Source organism: Mus caroli, unplaced genomic scaffold (assembly GCF_978045245.1).
Source record: "Mus caroli unplaced genomic scaffold, Mus_caroli_1 scaffold_8, whole genome shotgun sequence".
NCBI lineage: Eukaryota > Metazoa > Chordata > Mammalia > Rodentia > Muridae > Mus > Mus caroli.
Window position 1 is genome coordinate 99,865,039 of NW_028227263.1, and position 11,507 is coordinate 99,876,545.

Below are 11,507 nucleotides of genomic sequence, written 5' to 3' on the forward strand. Positions count from 1 at the left end.
CCATGAGAGAAATCTCCAGCCACTGAGAGATAAAGCAAGAAAGTGAACCTGTGACTTAGGCTTACAGACTGTCAGATCCACTTCAGTGAGATCCAACACTACACAGAGCTAAAACACTTCATCCATGGGACAGCATTTTCATACTGATTCTCTAACACCACCCTGACAGGCCACAGAGACTAAAGAAATGGGTTTTGCTTTCACTCGCTGCAGCAGTAGCCTTAGTCTGGGCTTTAGGGGATCACTGACATAGTGCACATTCCTTCATCCATTAGCTCTCTGGTGTAACTGAGTTCAGTATACCTCAGCATCCAACTCTCAACCTCATATGGAACATCACTGACTAAAGTCACAGCCAGTGACTTAAAACAAAGTAGAATCCCCAAGCTGTTGCCTTAGAATTCAGTGAGATCCATATAGATGTCTATTCCAAAGACAGAGGCCATTGTGAAGCCTCTGGACTATCCCCATGCCAGATTGGAAGAACGGTAGCCCACTGTTGGTTGGGTTCTGCCCTGGCCTGCTTACCTGTATCTGAGCATGCTATTTTTAACCATGATTTTACTTCAACAAAAGGAAGCCTGCAATAGAAATGTCCTGTTCCTCCCAAGTGCTACATGGTCTCTGTGGGCTCTGTGATGTCAGTGTTTCCAACCACAATGCCCACTGCACCCCTCTCCCAATCCCAGGCAGAAATGACTGAGGAAAAAACATGAAATTGACACCAAAACAGTGTATGAGCTATGGGTACACCACAGGGAGAAAGAGTGCTACAGTGCCTGAGCACGTGCTGGTGTGCAGAAGAGGTGTCTGCATCTAACACAGAGCCAGCCTGAGACTTCTGAAGGCAAACTTCCCCTTTACATGATCCACTAGATCCATTTAACACCACCTGTGAACTTAGGACAATCCTGGCCTTGATGTGCCTTCTAGTGGTGAGACAGTGACAACACCCCACAACAGCAAGATCACCACAAACCTCAAGTTTGGGAGCTCAGAGTAAATGAGCAGGCTGCTTAGAATCTTTAGGTGCACACAGTCAGATTTTGAGCACCGAATCCATAGCCCATTCCTTGAATACATAAATGGTATGCTTGCCAGCATGCTTAAGAGATTTCAAGGAGGCCTGAGGGTGGTATGTGTATTTAGCACACACAAGCTTCAGCTTCAGTCCTCACCACTAGAAGAAAATAAATCATGACTTTTACTAATGAACAAAATAAAGAAAGGGAGATTCTGGGAAGATTATTCAGTTAGTAAAGTGCCTTTTTGCACAAGCATGAGGCCCAGAACTCAAATACTTGGCATCTCACATAAAACCAGTCCTGGCACATACCAGAAAATAAAGCAGAGACAAGAGAGTCCTTCTGGGCTTGTGGGCCAAAGGAATGAGCTGTAGGCTCAGTGAGATGCTCTGTCTTAAAATCTAAGCTATCAAGCAATTGAGAAAAACAACAATGAACATCAGTCTCTGCCATGCCCCCATGCATACACACACATACATACACATTGCCACACATACACACACCAAAACAAAAAAAACCTCAAGTACAATCATCCAAACAGATGCAAAAACTGACATTTCTTAAAATGTATTCCCTTCAAAATACCAAAAAATGAAACTTAATGGATAGGTCCAAAAGGAGTGTGTCTCAACATAAAAAACACCATACTCAGTGAGGCCCAGCTGATGTCATAGGAAAAGCTGAAAGCCTTTTCTCTAAATCTCAAATAAAACAAGAAAAGTCAATGATGGCTTTTACTGTATTATTCAACATATTAGTTGTTCGTCATAGTTAGGGTTTTATTGCTAAGAACATATACTATGTACACGGCAACTCTTATAAGGTCAATATTTAATTGGTGGTAGGTTTACAGGCTCAGAGGTTCAGTCCATTATCATCAAGGCAGGAGCATGGCAGCCTCAAGGCAGACATGCATGTTACAGGAGGAGCTGAGAGTTCTATACTTTCATCTGAACACAACAAGCAGAATGTTGGCTTCCATGCAGCTAGGATGATGGTTTTATTTTTTTTATTAAAATATGCCTTTTTACTACTTATGTATAGACTCTGTACAAATGGGATCATGGTTTGTTATTCACATCATGTACTTAATATCAAATGGATTACAAGTAAATTAAACTTGATAACTTTGCCCTAAATCATTTTATTCTTAATGAATTTAAACTTAAAATTGATATGAAGGACAAAAATATATTTAATCAATAAATTTAAATAAACATAAGATGATTATATGAGTGTGAATCTTTCTTTGGAATTGATAACATGAGGATACATATTTATATATTAATATCTACTTTTAAGAATATGAAATATGTAAACATACAATTCTAGTCAAAATGGTATCTCATTGAACCCTGTCCAAATTCTACTACACAACATGGTCTCTATCCCTTAAGATTCTAAACTTTTTTTTCATTTTTTATTAGATATTTTCTTCATTTACATTTCAAATGCAAAAGTCCCCTATACCCTCCCCCACCATGCTCCCCAAACCACAAACTCCCTCTTTCTAGCTCTGGCATTCCCCTGTACTGGGGCATATGATCTTTGCAAGACCAAGTGCCTTGGATGAGGATCTTATAACCAACACCCACAATGACACACCTAATCCACCAGGACCACAACTATTAATGCCACATCCTGGGCCTACCATATACAAATCATCACAATACTAGAAGCCTTTAATGGCGAGTTCAGGCAAGATAAAAGATTTCTATATTAATTAAGAGTGAGAAGGTCCAGGCCTGACTTTTTCAGGTGACAATGTCTGATTTATATCAACAGCTCTAAGTCCCCCAAAGTCCACAAGAACTAATGAACGAACTCAGCATACAGATAGGATGCTAGAGAAAGCAGTGACCCCAATGAGCACACTGCCACTGAACTATTTCATCCAACTAGGCCACAACTCCCAACTACACAACCATCATATGGAGTCCTCCAATGGTATAATATATTTATTGCGTCCATTCTCATCAGCTGATCTCTGGAGGTGACCTTACACACATATAGAAAGATATGCTTCATGGAACTTCCACATGTTTCTTAATCAAATTTTCAGTCAAGATGATCTGTGACTAAGTCCACCCCTTCCCAATCTGACACCACAAAACATCACTTTAAACCACAAGACTTTATGGTTGATCCTCAAATGATTTCTGTCTCTCTCACAATGAAATATCCACGCATTCCTCTACCCAATGCAACTGCAAAAGTCCCCAAAAGCTTTATCAGATCCAACATTATAAATTCAGACTCTCCAGAGACACAGGATGTACTTTCAGCCATGATTACCTATAAAAATATAAAATATATATAATCCCATCAACCTGTGACACAGAGTAAACATTGCCATCCCTACCGGGATAAATGGAGGAATGGGGAGAAAGGATAGCATCACAGCAAGAACAAAACCCAGCAGGTTTTGTGGCCCATGTCCAATATCTAGGAAATATGGTATCATGATCTAAGCGCCAACAGGCTTGAACAGCTAAGCTCCTTGCGACTTGCCATTTATTGCCCACTTGGCTTCACTCTGAAGCTGGTTCCACTTGGTATCTGTGCATTTCCTCTGCAGAATTATCTATCTGTGGCATGGACAACATCCTGGGATTGCCATTGCAGTTTGGGCTTTGCCCTGAAGGTTCACTTATCACACTCTTGGTATTGTACTCTGTAAAGAATGCCCCCTGATACACACTGCCAGACTTCCTAGCTTTCCTTTGAAATTTCAGTGGAAAATTCCACAATCAAGTAACTTTTGTGTTCTGAATGGACCACAAGAACAATGGCTATGTCTACTACCAACTCAAGCAGTATCTGGACTCCAAAGTGTCATGACTTCAATAGCCTCTGAGAACCTCAGCAAATGAACCTGAAAAACATTTCCACTGGTGTAACAATGTCCTTGGGTGCCATTTGTCTCACAGGAAATTCTTTCAAATTACTGTTCTAGTTTACGCCCTTGAGCAAGCAATGGAAAGAGTCTAGCCAGACAATCTTGAAGTGCCTTCAGAAATATTTCTCTTTATTGGCCATAGGATTCCTTATTTGGTTGGGTTGGGTTGGTTGTGTTGGGGTGAGTTTTTTCAGTTCAACACAAACATAGACAAACCAGGAGAGAATTAGGAATATGTCTCCATCAAATTGGATGGCAGGCAAGTCTGTAGGCATTTTCTTCACTAATGATTGATGCAAAACGGCCACACACACTGTGGGCTGAGCAATCCTTGAGTAGTGATCAAGTTAACTGTCATTCCCCATGTGATGTAGAGCATCATGGTGGAACTCTGTAGGGATGTTGAGCACAGTGTTGGTGTGTATAGTGTTGTAGAGCATCAGAGTGGGAGTGTGTGGTTATTTATACCATCATGTTAGGAGTCTGTAGTGATGAAGGGCATTAAGGTGGGATTCTGTACAGGGGTAGAATTCCATGTTGGTGTGTGAAGTGTTGTAGAGCATCACAATAGGAGTGTGTCATGATGATTACCACCAATAGAAGAGTGTGTAGTGATGCAGGCACCACGGGGAGAGTTTGTAGTGGTCAGGGGCATCATAGTCGGGTCTTGTAGCAATGTAAGGAGACAGAGCCTTGAGCAGCACAGCAAGAGATCAGGAATGAGTATTAAAATAGCTGACATGGCATGATCAGAAAATTACTCATTTGTACAATTAAATCTTAGTTATTTTCAGCCATGTTAAATGAGAATGCTACAAACCCAAGTATACAAGTAAACAATCTAAATATAAAACAGAGCCAGCCTGAGACTTCTTAAGGCAAACTTCCCTTTCAACTTAGGACAAACCTGGGCTTGGTGTACCATCTAGTGGTGAGAGAGTGACTACAACCCCCAACAGCAAGATCATCACAAACCTCAAGTTTGGGAGCTTAGAGTAAATGAGCAGGCTGCTTAGAATCTCTAGGTGCACACGGTCAGATTGTGAGCACTAATCTATAGCCCATTCCTTGAATACATAGATGGTATGCTTGTCAACATGCTCAAGATATTTCAAGGAGGCCTGAGGGTGGTCTGTGTATTTAGCACACACAAGCCTCAGCTTCAGTCCTCACCACTAGAAGAAAAAAAATCATGACCTTCACTAATGAACAAAATAAAGGAAGGGAGTTTTGGGAAGATTATTCAGGTGATAAAGTGCTTTCTGCACAAGCATGAGGCCCAGAACTCAAACATCTGGCATCTCACATAAAAGCCAGGCATGGAACATACCTGTAAAGAAAGCTAAGACAGGAGAGTCCTTTGGGACTTGCAGGCCAATTAGTCTGACTAAATTGAGTGGGTTGTAGGCTCAGTGAGGTGCTCTGTCTTAAAAACTAAGCTATCAAGCAATTGAGAAAAACAACAATGGACATCAGACTCTGCCCTTCCCCAATGCTGAGAGAGAGACAGACAGACAGACAGACAGACAGACAGACAGACAGACAGAGACAGACAGAGACAGAGAGAAACACACACACTGCCACACATACACACACAAAAACAAAACTCAAGTACAATCATCCAGAAAGATGCAAAAGATGACATTTCTTAACATCTATTCCTTACAAAAATGCCAAAGATGAAACTTAATGGATAGGTCCAAAAGGAGTGTGTCTCAACATAATAAACACCATACTCAGTGAGGCCCAGCTGATATCATAGGAAAAATTGAAAGCCTTTTCCCTAAGATCTCAAATAAAACAAGAAAAGTCAAAGATGGCTATTACTGTATTATTCAACTTAGTAGTTGTCTTAGTTAGGGTTTTGTTGCTGTGAACGGACACCATGACCAAGGCAACTCTTACAAGAACAATATTTAATTGGTGGTGGGTTTACAGGTTCAGAGGTTCAGTCCATTATCATCAAGGCAGGAGTATGGCAGCATCCAGGCAGGCATGCATGGTGCAGGAGGAGATGAGAGTTCTATATCTTCATCTGAAGGGAGATGGCAGAATAGTGGCTTCCATATAGCTGAGTGTCTTATAAGTCACACCCCAATGACACATGTACATGGCCACACCTAATCTTTTCACATCCTGGGTCAAGCATATACAAACCATCACAGTACTAAAAGACCTTGCTGGTGAGTTCAGGCAAGATAAAAGATTTAAATATTAATTAAGAGTGAGAATATCCCATCCTGATTTTTTCAGGTGACAAGCTCTGACTTACATTAACAGCTTTAAGTCCGCCAAAGGCCACTAGAAAAAATAAATAGCATCAGCATACAGACAGGATGCTAGAGAAAGCTGTGACCCAAGGAACACACTGCCACTGAACTATTTCATCCATAGAGGCCCCAAAGCCCAGCAACACAACCATCATATGAAGTCCACCAATGGTTTAATATATTTATTGCATCCATTCTCATCATCTGATCTCTGGAGGTGACCTTAAACACATATACAAAGTTATGCTTCATGGATCTCCCACGTGTTTCTCAACCTAATCAAATTTACAGTCAAGATGAACTGTGACAAAGTCGACCCCTTCCCAACCCCATACCCCCAAAACATCACTTTTAACCACAAAGTTTTACGATTGATCCTCAAAAGATTTCTGTCTCTCTCACAACAAAAATTCCACGCAGTCCAGTACCCAATCCCACTGCAAAAGTCCCCAAAGTTTTATCAGATCCAACATTATAAATTCAGACTCTCCTGAGACTGAAAATGCACTTTCAGCCATGATCACCTATAAAAATATAAAAATTATATAATCCCATCAACCTGTGGCACAGAGTAAACATTGCCATCCCAATGGGGATAAATGGAGAAATGGAGAGAAAGGATCACATCACAGCAAGAACAAAATCAAGCAGGGAGCACACTGTGGTCCATTTTCAATATCTAAGGCATATGGTATCAAGATCTAAATGCCAACAGGCTTGGACAGCTAAGTTCCTTGAGACTTGCCATCGTTGCCCACTTGGCCTCCCTCTGAAGCTTGTTCCACTTGGTATCTGAGCCTTTTCTTTGCAGAAATATCTATCTGTGGCATCTCAAACATCCTTGGCTTGACATTGCAGTTTAGGGTTTGCCTTGAATGTTCACTTATCACAATCTGGGGGGGGGGGTGGTCCTCTGTAAAGAATGCCACTCTGATACACACTCCCACAATTCCTAGATTTCTTTTGGAATTCCAGTGGAAAATTACACAATCAAGTAACTTTTGTATTCTGTATGCACAACAAGAGCAATGGCTACATCTCATACCAACACAAGCATTACCTGGACTCCCAAATGTCATGACTTCAATAGCCTCTGAGAATCTCAGCAAATGAACCTGAGAAAGCATTTTCACTGGTGTGAAAATATCCTTGGGTGCCATTTATCTCACAGGAAAGTCTTTCAAATTACTGTTCTAGTTTACACTCTTGAATATGCAATGGCTAGAGTCTGGCCAGAGAATCTTGAAATGCCCTCAGAAATATTTCTCTTATGGCCATGGTATATCTTGTTTCGTTGATTTGGTATGGTTGGGTTTGTTGGGGTTTTTTGTCTATGCAACACAAACCTAGCAAACCAAGAGAGAATTGAGAAAATGTCTCCATCAAATTAGATGGTGAGCAAGTCTGTAGGCATTTTCTTCACTAATGATTGATGCAACAGGGCCACACATGCTGTGGGCTTAGGAATCCTTGAGTAGTGATCTAGTTAACTGTGATTCCCCATGTGATGTAGAACATCATGGTGGAACTCTGTAAGGATGTTGAGCACCGTGTTGGTGTGTATAGTGTTGTAGAACATCACAATGGAAGTCTGTAATTATTTTAGCATCATGTTAGGAGTCTGTAGTTATATATAGCATCATGTTAGGAGTGTGTAGTGATGAAGGGCATCATGGTGGGATTGTGTACAGAAGTAGAGTTCCATGTTGGTGAGTGAAGTAATGTAGAACATCACAATGGGAGTATGTCATGATGATTAGCACCAAGGGAGGAGTGTGTAGTGATGCAGGCAGCATGGGGAGAGTATGTAGTGGTGAAGGGCATCATAGTCGGTTCTTGTAGAGATGTGAGGACACAGAGCCTTGAGCAGCTCTGCAAGAGATCAGGGATGAATATTAAAATGGCTCACATGGTATGACCAGAAAATTACTCCTCTGTCTGATTAAGTCTTAGTTTTATTAAGCCATGTTAAATGAGGTTTCTACAAACCCAAGTATGCAAGTCAATAATCTACATATAACTTGTTCCTCTTGGGTTACTGGACCAATATGACAGACAAATACCCCAGGCCCTAAAATTAGCATTGAACATTTCTAAGACCCCTAATTGGAAGTAAAAAATTTACTGGGTTTCTACTTACTTCCTTTTCTATTCCATTGGGATCTTAGTGGCTGGTGTCTCTTGAAAGAGGACAAGGAATAATCTGTGCATTCATTCCTGGGTGCCTGCCTGCATTCTCCTTTGGCCTGGAGGCCCTATATGAATTCCTGAACTGAAAAGAAATCTTCCAGACTCTGATTTTTCTTCTTAGACAACTGTTATTGCCTTTCATCTTATCAACTTCTTCTCATTGCTCTTTTTGTACGTCGTTTATTTGGATATTTCTTCTCTGGCTTTTTTTCCCATCCACATATAATCAATACACCAAGCTGATGATTCTAAGAAACTGCTCAAAGTAAAGGGTTGGGTTCCAGAGCTTTGAGGTTCTTAATAAGTTGTCTGTCTTCCTCCAGCCTGTATCACCTCCCCTGAAAGACAAAAACCAATTTTCTGAGGAACCACCAGACTGATTTCCAGAGTGGTTGTACAAGCTTGCAATACCACCAACAATGGAGGAGCATTCCTCTTCCTCCACATCCTCGCCAGCATCTGCTGTCACCTGAATTTTTCATCTTAGCCATTCTGACTGGTGTGAGGAGGAATCTCAGGGTTGTTTTGATTTGCATTTCCCTGATGATTAAGGATGTTGAACATTTGTTCAGGTGCTTCTCTGCCATTCGGTATTCCTCTGGTGAGAATTCTTTGTTCAGTTCTGAGCCGCATTTTTTAAATGGGTTATTTGATTTTATGGAGTCCACCTTCTTAAGTTCTTTATATATATTGGATATTAGTCCCCTATCCGATTTGGGATAGGTAAAGATCCTTTCCCAATCTGTTGGTGGTCTTTTTGTCTTATTGATGGTGTCTTTTGCCTTGCAGAAGCTTTGGAATTTTATGAGGTCCCATTTATCAATTCTCGATCTTACAGCACAAGCCATTGCTGTTCTATTCAGGAATTTTTCCCCTGTACCCATATCTTCGAGGCTTTTTCCCACTTTCCCCTCTATAAGTTTCAGTGTCTCTGGTTTTATGTGGAGTTCCTTAATCCACTTAGATTTGACCTTAGTACAAGGAGATAGAAATGGATCAATTCGCAATCTTCTACATGATAACAGCCACTTGTGCCAGCACCATTTGTTAAAAATGCTGTCTTTTTTCCACTGGATGTTTTTAGCTCCCTTGTCAAAGATCAAGTGACCATAGGTGTGTGGGTTCATCTCTGGGTCTTCAATTCTGTTCCATTGGTCTACTTGTCTGTCACTATACCAGTACCATGCACTTTTTAGCACAATTGCTCTGTAGTACAGCTTTAGGTCAGGCATGGTGATTCCATCAGAGGTTCTTTTATCCTTGAGAAGAGTTATTCTATCCCAGGTTTTTTGTTATTCCAGATGAATCTGCTGATTGCCCTTTCTAATTCATTGAAGAATTGAGTTGGAATTTTGATGGGGATTGCACTGAATCTGTAGATTGCTTTTGGCAAGATAGCCATATTTACAAGGTTGATCCTGCCAATCGATGAGCATGGGAGATCTTTCTGAGATCTTCTTTAATTTCTTTCTTCAGAGACATGAAGTTCTTGTCATACAGATCTTTCACTTCCTTAGTTAGAGTCATTCCTAGGTATTTTATATTATTTGTGACTATTGAGAAGGGTGTTGTTTCCCTAATTTCTTTCTCACCTGTTTCTGCTTTGTGTAGAGAAAGGCCATTGACTTGTTTGAGTTAATTTTATATCCAGCTACTTCAATGAAGCTGTTTATGAGGCTTAGGAGTTCTCTGGTGGAATTTTTAGGATCACGTATATATACTATCATATCATCTGCAAAAAGTGATATTTTGACTTCTTCCTTTCCAATTTGTATCCCCTTGATCTCCTTTTGTTGTCGAATTGCTCTGGCTAGGACTTCAAGTACAATGTTGAATACGTAGGGAGAGAGTGGACAGCCTTGTCTAGTCCCTGATTTTAGTGGGATTGCTTCAAGCTTCTCACCATTTACTTTGATGCTGGCTACTGGTTTGCTGTAGATTGCTTTTATCATGTTTAGGTAGGGGCCATGAATTCCTGATCTTTCCAAGACTTTTATCATGAATGGGTGTTGGATTTTGTCAAATGCTTTCTCAGCATCTAAGGAGATGATCATGTAGTTTTTGTCTTTGTGTTTGTTTATATAATGGATTACGTTGATGGATTTCCATATATCGAACCATCCCTCCATCCCTGGGATGAAACCTACTTGGTCAGGATGGGTGATTGTTTTGATGTGTTCTTGGATTTGGTTAGCAAGAACTTTATGGAGGATTTTTACATCAATATTCATAAGGGATATTGGTCTGAAGTTCTCTATCTTTGTGGGGTCTTTTTGTGGTTTAGGTATCAGAGTAATTGTGGCTTCATAGAACAAGTTGGGTAGAGTACCTTCTGTTTCTATTTTGTGGAATAGTTTGTGAAGAACTGGGATTAGATCTTCTTTGAAGGTCTGATAGAACTCTGCACTAAACCCATCTGGTCCTGGGCTTTTTTTGGTTGGGAGACTATTAATGACTGCTTCTATTTCTTTGGGGGATATAGGGCTGTTTAGATCATTAACCTGATCCTGATTCAACTTTGGTACCTGATATCTGTCTGGAAACTTCTCCATTTCATCCAGGTTCTCCAGTTTTGTTGAGTATAGCCTTTTGTAGAACGATCTGATAGTGTTTTGGATTTCTTCAGGATCTGTTGCTATGTCTCCCTTTTCATTTCTGATTTTGTTAATTAGAATGCTTTCCCTGTGCCCTCTAGTGAGTCTGGCTAAGGGTTTGTCTATCTTGTTGATTTTCTCAAAGAACCACCTCCTCGATTGGTTGATTCTTTGAATAGTTCTTCTTGTTTCCACTTGATTGATTTTGCCCCTGAGTTTGATTATTTCCTGCCGTCTACTCCTCTTGGGTGAATGTGCTTCCTTTTGTTCTAGAGCTTTAAGGTGTGTTGTCAAGCTGCTAATGTGTGCTCTCTCTAGTTTCTTTTTGGAGGCACTCATAGCTATGAGTTTTCCTCTTAGGAATGCTTTCATTGTGTCCCATAAGTTTGGGTGTTTTGTGGGTTCATTTTCATTGAACTCTAAAAAGTCCTTAATTTCTTTCTTTATTGCTTCCTTGACCAATGTATCATTAAGAAGAGTGTTGTTCAGTTTCCACATGAATGTTGGCTTTCTATTATTCATTTTGTTA